General features: G+C 43.2%; 1 long non-coding RNA gene across 2 annotated transcripts; it reads right to left on the bottom strand.

Moving 5' to 3' along the window:
* Positions 1–2,518: 2,518 nt before the first annotated feature.
* On the bottom strand, positions 2,519–12,619 carry LOC117712323 (uncharacterized). Of its 2 annotated transcripts, none has more exons than XR_013111734.1 (3): positions 12,520–12,619; positions 6,137–6,227; positions 2,519–5,454 (listed from the first exon to the last, which is right to left on the bottom strand). It is a non-coding gene; the product is annotated as an uncharacterized LOC117712323 (long non-coding RNA). The 2 variants fall into 2 exon arrangements; XR_004607311.2 differs by lacking the exon at positions 12,520–12,619 and adding an exon at positions 6,861–7,063.
* Positions 12,620–15,550: the final 2,931 nt, after the last annotated feature.

The raw sequence follows: 15,550 nt of genomic DNA, 5'->3' as shown, positions 1-15,550 counted from the left end.
CTTATTCCATTCTTTTGTGGCATTGGGGAAAGAATCCAGGGCTTCGTACATCCTAAGAATGTACTACAGCACCGAGCTCCACCCTCAGCCCCTAAATGTTTATTATAAGCATTGCTAATAAATGATCTGATATGTCGTCTTGAGCTCATGCAAAGGGATCGTATTTGTGACTTTGACTGTACCCTCGTGTTTTAGATTTTTAATTTGCACAGGTACATCTCCTCACAAAGATTTCTTTTTGTATGACACATGGATGATTTTTCTCTTTGATGGTCCATGAGCAGTTGTATTTATCTCCTTAAAATAAAATTCCTGCAACAAAACACAGGAGGGAACCCGTGGCCCAGCTTTGCCTCAGCACTCTGGGCTCTTTTTGTGGCAGACATGGCAAGATTGCGGCACCCCAGGAGACCAGGACCCCTGGCCTCCCAACCTGCCGTGAATCAGAGACAGCCTGGGAAGTTACACTCTTCACATTTGCATTTCTTCAGGACATTACAGATCATAAACCAGACTGTTCTTTCATTCAGTGTTTAGGACAATGTGACATCTCCATTTCACAGGTAAGGCAACCAGGGACCTAAAGGTTAAATGGCTCCTCCAGATAAGTCAACTACTGTGGTCCAGTCAGACTAAAATCCCAAGGCTTCTGAGCTGTTACTGTGTAGAGGCTTTCTTCCCTACACCAGGCTCCACGATGGAAGGATTGGGGAAAATCTCAGCCAGCAGTCATTCATTCATTCACCCAATTCTCATTCATATCTTCTGCCCCGCCCCTTTCTGCACAGTCCTGCTGAATACCCAAATTAAATAAGCCTCAATCTCACAGCCTTCCCACCTCAGCCTCTCAAGTGCTTGAAGGATATATGTTCACCATTGTAAGGCACACCCAACTTCCACCCAGTCTCGAAAGCCAAGGTTTCCTTGCTCTTCATATACCAGGGTGGTAAGGGACTCACTGGTTGGTCATTATGGCTCATGAACATAATCCCCGTTCCCAGAAGGCTGAGACTAGAGTAGTGGTTCTCAACCTCCCAAATGCTACAACCCTTTGATACAGCTCCTCGTACTGTGGTGACCCCCAATCATAAGATTATTTTGTTGCTACGTCATAATTTCACTATTGTTATGAACCATAATGTAAATATCTTAAATGAAGGATGTCTGATACACACCCTTAAAGGGGTTGAGACTCAGAGGTCGAGAGGCACTGGACTAGACCATTGCTGAGGGTTGGAGGCCATCCTTGGTTAAAGTAAAGAACCTTCTTTAAAACAAACAAACAAAAAATTCTCAACAACTAAGTTTCTACTGAAGAGCACACATGAGCTCCCTGTGTTCAATCTCAGGATGCTCTAAACATGGCGTGGGGACTTCAGTAATGCTAGGTCTTTTTGTAAACTAGAAAAAGGCAAACCAACTCCATGATGGTGCTCCTACCCAACTGACCTAGTATTGGGGTAGAGCACAGTCAGTATATTTAGCATGCTAGATCCAGCTCTCACTGTTCAACCCAGACAAGATGTCATGCCCAAGCAAAGATAGCGTAGGCATCCTGTGCCCACTAGTCTAGAGCCTTACTTGATCTAAAGTGATATTTCTCAAAATAAGGAAATACTGATTGAGAAGAACAGAGTCTATGTATTACAACTGATACAACATATTTATCAGGAAGATGACAACCACATTCTAAGCTCAGCATGGCTTGGTGATTCAGCTCTCCTAGACTGTTTGTGCACTAGGTCATCTCCCTCCTGATGTTTTTCCCTCTTGGCCAGTTTCCTCTTCACATTCCATTCAAGCCATTTTCCTTATTAATTCAGGTACATCTGACGAGATCCTTGGATCAGAGAAGACACGTAGCTGGTAGAAGGGTAAAGCTGTTGAGGACAGCCCCTTGCACATGCCTTTGCCACACAATGATGGGGATCCTGCTGGGATAAGAGCCTTCTTCAAGCCTACACATGTCCAGGAGGCCAACTGCCACCAGAACACTCTGGTCTCTTCCCATTCCTCTGAACGTTCTGAAGAGCCCATGTTATCCCTTAGGCCACTAGACAAGGTCCAGCTGAGCCCATTAATTATATTAGGATCACCTTTCCTGCTCAGAGATCAAAGACAGCAAGAGTCATAACCGCCATATGAGCTGTTTTCTTAAAGGATTTGAAGAAAGACTAAATATGAGAAAAAGAAATGGCTCCACTAATTCTATTGGACCTGAGTAAAATATCCACTGGGTGTGCAGCTCCTGAGAAAGCAGAGCAGTCACCTAGGTGCAGAGCTAATCCCAGCCACTCCTCCTTGATGTGCCTCTGCCAAGCAGCACTGTAAATAAGACTTGTGGGGTAGGGAGGTGGAAATAGGCCTTCACACTAAAAGGATCAAATGACATTAATGCTCTCAATTTCCAAGGTGCCCCGCCTTCCATGTTATACAGTATGCAATATGTTTTTCTGGTCTTGCTGAGTTTGCCTTTTATAACTTGCTTTGTTTTTAAAGTCCTATGTCTGTCCATATTTGTTTGTGTTTGAATTATCTTGTCACAGGGTTTGAAGTTTAGTAACCGCTTTTAATATCATATACTTTACGTGGTGGCTATAGGTCCCTAACCATCAACATTTGTGTTCCTTTATTTTAGACAGTCCTGTTGGCATATGTTTTTCACAACCTACTTTAATAAGGGTTCGACCTCTCCTCTAGCCCACCACCCACCATAGCCCACCACCCACCAGAGACAGCAGAAAAGAAGATTATTAGGATACGGGGGAAGTGGGGCCTGTTTAGATTCCAATCTTAGTTGTTCTCAGTCCAGTCCACTAGCAAATACTAAACATGAATCAGCAAGGGCAGTTCAATCCAGAAGAAACCAGGAGGCTCACCAGTGTCCAAGGAAGTGGCAAGAAGCCGCAGGAATCTCACGAGAAGTTCTTTGGTGAGTTTCTCTCTATGACGTCACCACAAGTGAAGCTCAGCAATGTAATGTAAGTCAAACAAATACATGGGTATGTCCGAGGAGATTAGTGAGGCAGAGAAAAGCGAACCAATGCTTGAGCACCCACTGTCTATGGGGTCATATTTATATCCTTGTGAACGTCATGCAACCCTTCACGTGCTTGCTTTAACAAAACATCCTTTCAAATATATCTGCTTCATTAGAACATTTTTTCATATGTCTGCCCTAGCAAAACATCATTATAACCTGAATCTCCAAAGAAACCAGAATTTTCCACTTTACAGTCTTTTATTACATTTTCCAGGTTAGCCTTGAACTCTTGACCCTTTGCTCCAGCCTTAGTCTCCCAAGAGCTAGGATCATAGCTATGCACTTCCACACCTGGCTAAGCATCAACTTTTGATAGATAAGAAGATGCTAAGAAACTTTGGACATCCTGTGAACATTCAGTTAGTTTTAGGATAATGTCTACTTTAAGTTAGTTTGCACCTTAGTAGCTATTTAACTTGTACAAATTCAGCCAGAGTTGCAGGCAAAATGTATTCAATGTATAATGATATATAAGGATTTGTTGATACAATCAATAAAAGTATATAGCTTCTGAAAGTCATAGTTTTAAAAATAGCCTTTTAGGGAGGTTGTGTATAAACAGAATAGCCTATTAGGGGTAACCTGTGCTCTTCTTTTTTAGTCAAGAATAGCAACTGCCATATAGTCATCCGAGATTGTGGGCAAGCCTGAAACATTGAAAGGATCTGGCACTGAGCCATGAGTTGTAGAAAAAAGTCATTCTTAGGAACTGAGGACACAGTCCAGATGTGGCACAGACAGCCCTGGTACTTTTGCCTTTTTTAAAAAAAAAATCTATTTATTTTTATTTAATGAGTACATTGGAACTATCCTCCGACACACCAGAAGAGGTCATCGGATCTCATTACAGATGGTGGTGAGCCACCATGTGGTTGCTGGGAATAGAACTCAGGACCTCTGGAAGAACAGTCAATGCTCTTAACCACTGAGCCATCTCTCCAGCCCCCATACTTTTGCCTTTTTACAGTTAGCAGAAGAGAATCCATCAGTGTGCAGTTGTGTACCACAAAATCCTAGGCAGAAAAACATTTGATTGCTATATGGCTTCAGAAAACAGCTTTTACCACAGAACACAGCACCAAGAGGTTTAGTCTTGTCTTCCCTAGCACACTGCTTACACAGATGGGCCAGGTTCTTGGGAAAGTATGAGAAAATAAATTACCTTGGGAGAGATGCTGTATTCATAGCCTGAACAATTTGTGTGGTTTGGGGACAGATGTAGCCTGTCAATCCTTTTCATATTTTAGTAAGTGCTCTTAACTAATAGGCCCTTTTCTAAAGAATGAATCGAAACCATGCAAAGTTACCAGTGGCTCAAAATGGTTTGTTTTTTACTATCAGTGGGGGTGTGTGTGTGGGGGGGAACCTCTTTCATGGAACTTTTGGTTTGGGAGAAAATCACAAGGTAAAGACAGAAAAGCCCTGCCTTATGGATTCACTTCCTATGAACATAGGTCACAGCCTCCTCCAGCGAGAACAAGGCTGGACAACAGCTTGCAGGGGAGGCTGCAGGGTCCAGGGAGGGAAGGTGGGTTTGCCCAGTATCTGGGCCTGTGATGCTGGCAAGGGAGGGCACAGGGTTGTCAGTGGACACGGGACGCTGCCTTCTGCTCTCCAGGACAAGCTGCCTGCAGAAATGCTGACACGGCCCAGCTCTGTCTCACAGCTTCTGGTTTTATAGCCCCATCAGACAGGCCGCTCAGCTTTACCCCAGAAGAAAGCGACTCTTCACACAAGAGAGCTCCTGAAGCCCAGAGCCAGATGGGGCTTTGAAAATCTTTCATCGCACAAGCCCTCTAATTTGATCCGTGAAAATACTGAGCTCACTGAACTGAGGAGACGGGGAGACTCTAGTTCATTCCTATGACTCATACTTTGTTGGGAGCCCTTTTAGAAAGCAGCTATTTACATGCTAGCCACGCCTCCAAGGCTTACGTCATATCCATGCGCCTACAAGGGGCGTGGCAAAAGTGTATAAATACCCTAGATTTCCCTTCAAACAAAGAGTCTTTTCTCCTCATCCTCACTCTCTCTCCCTCTAGACCCTGACCTGAAGACCGGAGTGGCAGTTTGAAGCCAGGCAGAGCAGAGCAGGCCGCAACATAGTAACTAACCAGGCTTTTTAAGTCTTTTGTCTCAAGCCAGGTAGAGTGGAGCCGGTTACAACAATACTTTACAAAAATAAGTTTTTCACAGGAATTAAAACAATTTTTAAGAGATATTGACTTATGAGTCTAACAAATCTCAGTGGCTGTAGAGGCAGGTCAGGATTAAGAACACTTGATCTTTTAGAGGACCTAGACTTGGTCCCCAGAACATATGTGGCAGCTCACAACTGTTCCTGAATCCAGTTCCAGGGAATCCAGAATCCTCTTCTGGCCACGCATTGTACATACATGTGGTGCACATACCTGCATGCAGGCAAAACACTAGTATAACAAACTGAAAACAATGAGTATTTAAAAACCAAAACACATTAAACCCATATTCCTGGGAAAATACTGTATTGTGCAGCAAAGGAGACGGGCGCATGAGAGTGTAAACTGCTTTCTATGTTACTATATGTGCGCTATAGCCCAGAGTCAGGGAACCCAGTTCACATCTAAGCCAGCTTTACTACTGCTTATTAACAGCATGCAGCAGAAATAAACATAGCATCCCGATAAGCATTGGTGAGCATTCTTAGATTGACTGTGATGCAAGGATATTTTAAAACTTTGAACAGAGATAAATTATTACCAAAGTCAATGCCAGTTCACCTGCTCTTGATGGTTTTCATGGCTCCCCTCAAGCTGGCTTCTTAAAACTCACCAGGTTCAGTTTCTACAGTTTGCCCATGTGTTTCCCATGGCAGCCTGAGAGCAACTAATTACACACACACACACACACACACACACAAATGTTCCGAGAAATAAATGTTCTCAACAGAAAAGAAAATTATGTTCTCTTTTTATGACCTTGGTGCAAATGCCTTTTTAGAGATATACTGTCAGTCTGAGCCTTTGTCCTGGTTGGTTCCTGGTTTCTTAGTACATGCATCAAACACCACACTTGCACATACACATCATGGAAGCCAGTTTGATTCAATGTCACCTTGGTATATTAAGAAGTGTGGATCCATTGCTATTATGGAGCCTGAAGCAGAGCCAAGAAGACATCTCAGATGGCCTCTCTCCCCAGACGCCTGAGGAGAAAAGAAATGAAACACAAATAAAGCAAAAAGCTTCCCACATGGGAAGAGCAAAGTGGGCTGTATCATAGACCAGGATGATGGCCCAGTTCTTGGGGGATGGGGGGGAGAAAATTAAAGCATTATTATTGTTTATAGGTCAAATTCTTTCAAAGGCTGTTATCAACGGAATGGGTCTTTTCCTCTTGTTTTCCAAGGAGTAGGCATTGACATTTCTTAACATAAAAGGGGTACATTCCAGGATGGGCGAGGTTGAGTTGAGAGGTGTCTTCACAACTAAATTACCCAGGCTCACCATCCCGATCATTAACTAACAGAGGCAGCAACGCAAGATGCTCTTTTATATCAAAGTGCTAAAGATAAGTATGCCTCTTCTCCCATAGCATCTGCACTCCCGAGGAAGCTGTCCATGAATTAATACAACTAAAAGGAATATATAGCAACACTGGTAAAACGCCAGCATCAGAGTTCTAAGTCACCTTGCCTAGAAAACCACCCATCCATCCGTTCAAAGATGGTTCTAAATATAGCTTTCTGGTGAGGTAACAGGACAAAAGGTGAGTGTCAAAGCTAGCCAACCTTGAAGCTTCTGTATTTTCTCCCCTTCTTCCTCCTTCTTGTACTTACTGTCCCCTAAGTGTTCCAGAAACTTTCTGTCTCGCTCTCCGCCGCCCGACTAAACCAGCAATGAGAATGGCTCTGGAGAGCACGTTCTGCTTGTTTTATCAGTAGAGATAAACCCGGGGCTGAGTTCAGTTCAACAGGAACACAAAGGTTAAAACCATGAGTAGAATGGACCAGCAAACACCGAGGTGGAATGTTCGGCCACACCAGAGCAAATACAAGCAGCATGCAAAGCTGTAGGGTTCTGTGCTATTTTTATGAGAGAGACCCCTTAGTCTTTATTTCTGTTCTCTCAATTGTGATAGGGCAACAGAAACACAATGCAATTAGGTAGTGCCATGGCAGAGAATTTACTAGATATTTGCAGACCAGTGCACAGCTGTCTTTAATTCCCCTCCCAGCTCTGATACAGCACAACCCCAGTGTAGCTCTGAGCTACGCTGAACAGGAGGTGAGGCTACTACCCTGAGCAGGCTGTCAAGGGGTTGGTCTGAAAACCACGTTAAACCCACTGAAAGCTGGCTTGTCTTTTATAATCACTAGGGCAAATGAGTCTAAAAGATGTCAGTGATAAGTAGCTCTCCTCAGTCAAAAATAAAATTAAAAAAAAAAAGAAAATCTTTTGTTTATCTGTTTTGAACAATTTCTGAGGCTGCAGTTGAGTTTTAACAGTAAGTTTCCATTTAGTGTACTTTGGGTGTTTCTTTTAGAGCAAGCACCTCTATCTACATGGAAGCTGATGAAGAGAACTAACCCTGCGTTTGTTTTGAGAGCAAGCACACACAGAGCTAGCTCTGGGCATAATTCGAGTCTCAGGCTTCCTGGTACTACATTCTTCTCTACTGTGGAGCCAGACAATGACACTGCAGTGACTGGGACTGTGAAGACAGCAGCTGATTGACTTCAAACCTGTCCTTCTATGTGACTGCTCAGAGGTTTTAGCTGTGCTTAAGTTTTCCAGAATTTACAGTGAAATAGGGCTTTGTTTTACTTTTTTTTTTTTTGCATTAATGATATACAACATATTCTGTTTATGGTGTGTTTTTCTTCAATATTTTATTATTAATTTAATAATAAATTAATAAATTAACAATTCTATTATTGATTTAATAAGTCAATTTTATTGCTTTTATAAATATTTAACTTTAAAAATATTTATCTATGTAATGCACTAATAAACAGACTAAAATGTTTTTCTACTTAATCTGTTCCCTTATTTTTTGAAATTAAAAATAATAAAAAATGTTTCTGCAATAAAAATGGATTGACACTTCATGAATATGGGAAGAAAAACAACTTGGAGAAAACCTTTGCCATATTTGCCAAAGTTTTTCACGAACATGAAACTGTAAAACCACTGTTCATTTTCTAATAGGAGACTAACATGTGAGTTTGTTCCACTCTTTTCTTCAAAAGCATACTAATGAAAATAAAAGAAGGGGCTGGGAGAACGGCTCAGTGATAAGGGCAGTTGCTGTGTAAGCATGAGGTTCCTGATTCTAATCCCCAGCGCCTGTGTGAAAAGCTAGACCCAGGGTTGACTTGGGGACACAGGCAGGTGGACCTCAGAGCTTGCTGGGCAGCCAGACTATCTCAAACGATGAGCAAGCTTCCAGTTCAGTGAGAAACCCTGTCTCTGAAAGATATTGGCATCCCACCCTGGCCTCTACATGTGCACACGTGGACACAAGCATACTAAATAGGTAAATAAACAAATAATAAAATAATAACTTTCTTTTTTGTTGTTTTTATTTTTTAAAATTTTTTATTGGATATATTATTTACATTTCAGATGTTATCTCCTTACCCCATCCTCTCCCCAAATAATAGTTTTCTTACATTAGGAGATAATGGCATTATTGTTATTTTTAATTTTTTACTGTTATGATACAAAATTTAATCAAAGAATATTTTCTTTCTGGCTGTTACACCTTGCTTTGTTTTATGATTCTTTACAAAAATGATTAACTGAGTACCAAACACCAGCCCAGAGCTCAGCGCATGACAGCTTTTGTCTCTGTAGTTCCCTGATTCTCTTTCCCAGACTGCCTACTCCTTCTCCTGCTTCCATCCTTCACCTCAAATTTGGTATTAGAGGTCGCTCCTTGACCCCCTCTTCCTAAGTTCGTCTTTCATCTGCCTCCCAAATTCGCTCAGGATGAAGAGAGCTGAGCTATGAAGCCTGAAGGGATTAGAAGTCGGTTTTCCACTGAGCAAGAGCCCTGGCAGCCAGGACCCTCGTATCCACCTAATGCTGAGCTGGCTGGGGCCAGCATGGGGTGGTGGGTGGAGAGCCAAAATCACAAACCCTGCTTGGCTGTGACTGGCATCAGCCATTTTTGCCTAGGAGCATTCAGCAGCTTGTCTGATGGAGGCATCCAAAAACACATTTTTTGAGATGCAAAATTAATCATCCTGCCTGGAGCTGACATGTCTCCCATCCTTCACACTCAGGCTCCAGCCTAACCCATAATCCCCCAGAGAGAAGGGCATGTCCCCTTCCAAAGCTCTGGCTCCTAGACCTGTTCAGCCCAACGCCCGCAAACTCTGAACAAGTGATTCAAAGCAATAGAGAACATATTTCGCACCCAAATTTGGCACAGGAAGATACCACTGTTCACTCTGTGAAGAGTCCGTGTCATCTACTGATGATTCATTACGTCATTAGATGCTATATTTTCTTCACACTGATGATGGGGGGGAAGCTATTACATTTATTTTTCATTTTTACTTAGCTGAATATAATGAATTCCACTGATGGCCTATTTCTGTATCCACCAATCAAAGGAAACTGTAAAGTTCACCATAGTAACAGCTCAGTGTCAGCGGCCCATGTGAGAACCACACTGCATTAGAGGTGCTGGCCAATCACAGGGCGCGGTTATATTCCCGTCTCATAGCAACCAGGAGATCTGCATGGCAACATCAGTTGCTATATGAAAGAAAAATTAGGGACCATATTCTGTTAGCAAGAAATAAAAGTATTAACTGTTAAGTCATAGTTGAGTCACTGTTGTGAGGGTTCGTTCTAAAATAGCTACCTAAACATAGCTCAGATCATACCTGCCGCATCTCAGAGTCCTGTGCTGAGGAACGTGGCCCCTCCCACCGGGATGAACCACCTGTGGAGTGACAGGATGTCTGAGAGGCAGCTTGTGAACGGAGAGTGGCTGGGGTCTGGGGCGTCCTTTGAACCTTTGAATGCTCACAACAGTAAAGTATATTTGTTAATAAATTACGGAGAAATCATCGCATTTAAACCCGTGTTGGAGACAGGGCGGACACTGCTCTCAATTTTCCTTCTGTCTGTCCTCTACCCGTTCCCCCCAACGTCCCTATCTTGGTAATGACAACATAATTCCTTCAGTTGCTTTGGACGAAGCGAGTACTATTTTTCTCAGGAACACACCAGCCCATCCACAAACATCTTCAACATACGTCTTGAATTCAACCACCTTGGCTGCCATTCCTCCCTTGGTTCAGTTTGCTGTCACCTCCCACCTGGAGGCAGTAGCCTTCTAATGTGTTTCTCTGCTTCTTACCTGTGCTTCCTGTAGTCTATCTTCAACATATCAACCCACTAAACACCTAGTGGTTGGCCCAGAGCCTTCTAATCACTTACCATCCAATGTTCACGGAAAACCCAAGACTGCAACGCCCTTTACAACTTCTTGCACCCCTGTTGCCAGCTGCTGCTGTGCTTCCTCTGGCCATATTTGCCCCACCTCCTTCTTCTGATTCACCTCAGGACCCTTGCACTCGCTATGTCTTCTAGAACATTCTTTCCCAGAGATTCTCTCGGCTCATCCTCTTAACTTTCTTCTCTTCTATTGTTTACACAAATATAATTTTCTCAGTGAATTTTTTTTTGGTCTATTTTAAACTGTCCTCCCTATGTCTCCACAGCCTTTTCCTGACACGAGTGGGCACATAGCTACCTAGCTACTAATACAGAGTCACTAAACACCTGAAGATTAATAAAGGAAGCAGTTCTACAGATAAAGAGAGCCGGTTTAAGAAGCTGGCCAGGCTAAGGCTCCCAGTTAGAGTATATTGAAGCCTGGGCTTACACCCAGACACAATTGTGAGTCTTCTGTGTTCCACCATCTCTGCCACAGCCCTTTTTCTTTACTGGTTCTAGTAAGTGCCATGTCAGCTCTGACTCCTCAGGAAGAGAGAAGAAACCATTGAGCTAACAGGGCTGCTGTGGGCATAGTCACAGAAAGATAGGAGAGTGGGAAGGGCTGGCCCTATAAGCTGGTGACCTCTGCTCTCTCTAGACTGCTTTTGTTGGATGTAGAAATTATTCATTTGACCACTTGGCATTTCCATCTCGTTGTTTGGCTCAAAACAAGGGTTTAAATGGAATTTTTAGTCTGCAATATTTTTTAAAAAATTGTCCTCATATGTTTGTTGCCACTGCTGCAGAGTTGCATTAGGTACATGGTGCATGACCAGCTGGGTAAAAATAGGGGGAAAAAAATCAATCATCAAATATGGTTTTCAGTCTCTACAAAGAATTGGTTTTGTGTTTCCAGAAGCTTTCCAGCACAGCAAGACTATGTGGGACAATGGCTTTCAATTAAAATTACCGTGAAAACTGTTTGTGGCATAGGCACATTGTTCACCCTATCTGAACAATGGAGGATAAGAAGCAGAGGAGTGGAGGAAGACCTCCCAGGAACAGGGCAGGGAGACTTAGGAAGGCAGCAACACTGCTCCGCACTGACCTCACTGTCTGGGAAGTGCACACCACCAAAGAGCACCAGGAGAGGAACACAGAGGACAGAAACAGTAACAGCAAGGGCCACACCCTCCACTCGAATATTTACAGTGATGGCCATTTTGCTAAGTGCTTTATATAGCCTTAGATTTAAGCCCTTCCCCAAGCTGGAGGGAAGGTGTTACCTTCTGTGTCTGTAAAGGACACCCAGAGAAACTGGTGGTGCTACAGGACTCTGCCATATAACCAAGTGGCAGGGATGCCACATTTGCCAGGGGATTCTCATTCCCACCTGTTCCATTAAACCTCTGCTCTTCAATAAGAATGGCTCATGTGAGCTAAATAGAAAAAGACACAAAAGGAGCTGACCTAAAAAACAGGTGTTTTAAATGAGGCTGGGGAGGCAGCTAGTATGGTGTTTGCTGCACAGATGTGAAAGACCTGAGTTAAATCCCCAGAACCTTAGAGAAAACGCTGGACATGGTGACATGGTGACACACACGTAATCCGGCACTGCCAAGGCAGGTCGATGGGCTTTGTTGGCCATCAGCCTAGCCTGCTCGGCAAGCTCCAGGTTCAGCAATAGACCTTGTCTCACAAAAAAAGGGGAAAGATGGTATAATGACATGCAAAGTTGTCCTCTGGCCACCATACGCACATGCACACACGTGGACATGCCCACCCACACACCAAGCATGAAGAGTCACATGTGGAAACAAGACATGTGCATGGAAATCCTGGGAGAAGCCAGCCCAGAGCCCAGCTCTTCAGCTCAGGAGATGACACTATCTCCCCCTCATTGTGCACCACAGCACAAGTTACATATTCCCAGAAATGCTAAGGCCCTGCCCAAAAGTGTTCTTACAAAGGCTGTGGAATAATTCGTTCTGTACTCTCTTTCCTACTGACATAAAATCCACAAGAGAGATTTTCACTCACCAGAGAATCTGGGAGGTCAGCTCCCTCCACTTAAGGGATGGTGGCTCAGTGTTTCAAAGGTACCAGAAGCCGATGGAATAGGGGCCTGAAGTGTCTGTGCTGAACTTCTGACCCAGCGGGCAGGAACAGGCTCGGTTATGCAACTAACATCTCCTCCCTTGAGTGTTTTGACTCAGAGCACATTTAAACCTCAGCATGGGGTAGGAAGGATGAAAGACCTTTTATGGATTCTTGAATTATGACAAAAAAATCCTCTTGGGAACAATATGAGCAAAGCATACCACTACATGTGCATGGAAATAACATAATTTGGTAATAATATGACTTAAAAAAAAAAACATGGGAAACCGCAGCTTAAGTTGGGGATGAACATAAAGCCAGCCTGCCCTAGGATCTGGACTGTCCAAGGCAGACTCTCCCTAGAATAAGCACTCAGTCTATTTGGCTATGGGGAAGGCAGCATTCTGCACATGAAAGTTGTTGGTTGGAGCTCTATCTCACAGATTCAGGACCATCTCTCGGCTCATGTGTGTGGATCAAATTCAGCTCCAGAGAACTTCCCCTGACTACCCAATACCTCAAGCCCCCTCAGTACTTATGCTTGGGACACACATAGCAAACACTGGCATAAAAGACAGTGCTGCTTACTGCAAAGGGTCTGATGTCAACTCTGTGCCAGTCCGACAGTGGCCAGTGGCGCTTTTCCTTGTGTAAAATGGATACAAGGACCCCTATGTAACAGACATCCTTCTGCAGAGTAAAGTGTTATATTGGAAAAAGAGCTCATACAATGTCTGGAAAATGGGGATTCAATTATTCTCTTGCTCAGTTGTATAAAAACAAAGTACAAAACCAAATAAACCAAGAGACTGGCTGATGTAGTGTTTCACTCAGATCTCGATCCTTGCTGAACCATCCTAATTTGCAATGTGAGTATGGATTTCTCAGGAAAACTGAAGTACAATCAATTTCATTTTCAAACCCAGCTCCTCAAGTTTTGAGACAAGGCTGCTCCCTTTCTTTTTGAAATCAAATACCAGTGTTCACCACACACTCACGGATGAAGCCTCTCCATTTAATGGTAAGAAATATTAGGTGCCGGGCAGTGGTGGCGCACGCCTGTAATCCCAGCACTTGGGAGGCAGAGGCAGGCGGATTTCTGAGTTCGAGGCCAGCCTGGTCTACAGAGTGAGTTCCAGGACAGCCAAGGCTATACAGAGAAACCCTGTCTCGAAAAAACAAAACAAAAACAAAAACAAAACAACAACAACAAAAAGAAATATTAGATATATAAGCTTCAATATCTTCTGATTGCTACTGAGCAGACTGAACTCACTCCAGTTTTAGAATAGGCAGCCATGTCGGGTCTTAAGTTTCAATGTCCCAGAAAGTCAGCCTCCGCTTCTCAGAAAAACGCAGAAAAAGGGCAGCCAATTAGCGTCTGTTCAGACATTTGAGCCAGAGTCTTGCAACGGATAGAAAAAAAAAGTCCCTATAAGGTAACCCAGAGGTAGGAACCAATCGGAAGTATACAAATATCTTATACCACAAGCTCAACCAATCCTGGTGAAGGTGACCCAACCACAACTGCAAAACCCCTAACTGACCTTAATGGGTGCAGGCTGTGAGCTTCCTTTGGGGTCGCCATTTTGCTTGGATGGTTGACCCCCACATGCCGGCTGTTTCTGCACAATACATGCTCTCTGTCTTTGCATACTATTTGAGTCTGGGGTCTGCTTTTAGTTATTCTCAGACCCTTACACTACAATGCTCTGCCTCATCTCAAACCATGGTTGAGAACAGCATTGTCTTGTAGCTCTAAAATCATAGTATGGATTTCAGGCTATAAAGAAATGTGCCAGGCTTTTGATAGATGAGACCCTAATATCTGAATACATTATTTGGTACTGGTATTGGATAAGTTAGAGGGATGGCTTCTAGCCCCTGGTAAAAAGTCGAAGTCTTCCATGGTACTGAGAGAAGTTTAACATTAGGGACTTGGGATTGCTTGTGTACCTGCTGTGTGATTGCCTCCAGAAGGCATCATCAAGTTATAAAGGAAGGAAATAGAGCACGAGGAAGGGCTGTGAGTATCTGGAGGCCCAACCTAGGCTTTGGGTTCCAGGATGGGGAGCTAGAGGATTCTGTGAGCCCCTCTCCCCTCCACAGTGTTTTCTGAGATCATTATAAGTGAAACAGTTTCACTGGTGTCTTTCTCAGAATACTTTTCGTTTGTGTGCAGGAAATCTGTTGCTTTTTGTTTGTTCATTTTCTATGTCACTTTGCTGAAAGGGTTTATCAGGTTGAGCTGTTTGGTAGAATCTTTGAGGTAGTTTGATTTCTTCCTTTCCTATTTGTACCCCCATCTTGTTTGCTTCTCTCATCTTATTGCTGTAGCTAAGACTTCTAGCACTACATTGAGTGAGAGCAAAGATGGACACCCATGCCCTGTTTCTGACTTTAGTGGAAATGCTTGGAGTCTCTCCTCGTGTCATATGATGTCAGCTAATGGTTTGCCATAAAGCCTCCATTGTAGTGAGATGTGCTCATTCTGTCCTGAGTCTCTTTAGGACTTTTATCGTAAGGACGTGTTGGTAGATGATTCCATGCCTATAGATGATTGTCCCTAAACCTCTGGGATGAAGCCAGTTTGGCCATGGTATATGGTATTTTTGACATGTTCTTAAATTTGGTTTGCAAGTACTTTACTGAGAATTTTTGCATTTTATGTTGATCAAGGAAATTGGTCTAAATTTTTTATTTCTTTCTGTGTTTTTGTCTTGTTTTGTTATCAGGATAATATTGGCTTTGTAAAGAGTTTGGAAGTGCACCTGTAGGCTTAGATTTTTTTAAAACCTACTTTAATAAGGGTTCTGAAATGCTTCGAGCCCCCTTCTAGCCCACTGTCCAAATGTAGGAGAGAAAAGACAATAAATATGACAAGGGGGTGTGGACCTGTTTAGAAGTAGTTCTTTGGGGAGACTCCAATCTCTGTTGTCAGGATACCAGTAATCTAGTTCAATAGTGTCAG

Source organism: Arvicanthis niloticus, chromosome 7 (assembly GCF_011762505.2).
Source record: "Arvicanthis niloticus isolate mArvNil1 chromosome 7, mArvNil1.pat.X, whole genome shotgun sequence".
NCBI classification, from domain to species: domain Eukaryota; kingdom Metazoa; phylum Chordata; class Mammalia; order Rodentia; family Muridae; genus Arvicanthis; species Arvicanthis niloticus.
The sequence above is the reverse complement of the archived record's forward strand: the minus strand, read 5'-3'. Positions and strand labels throughout refer to the sequence as shown.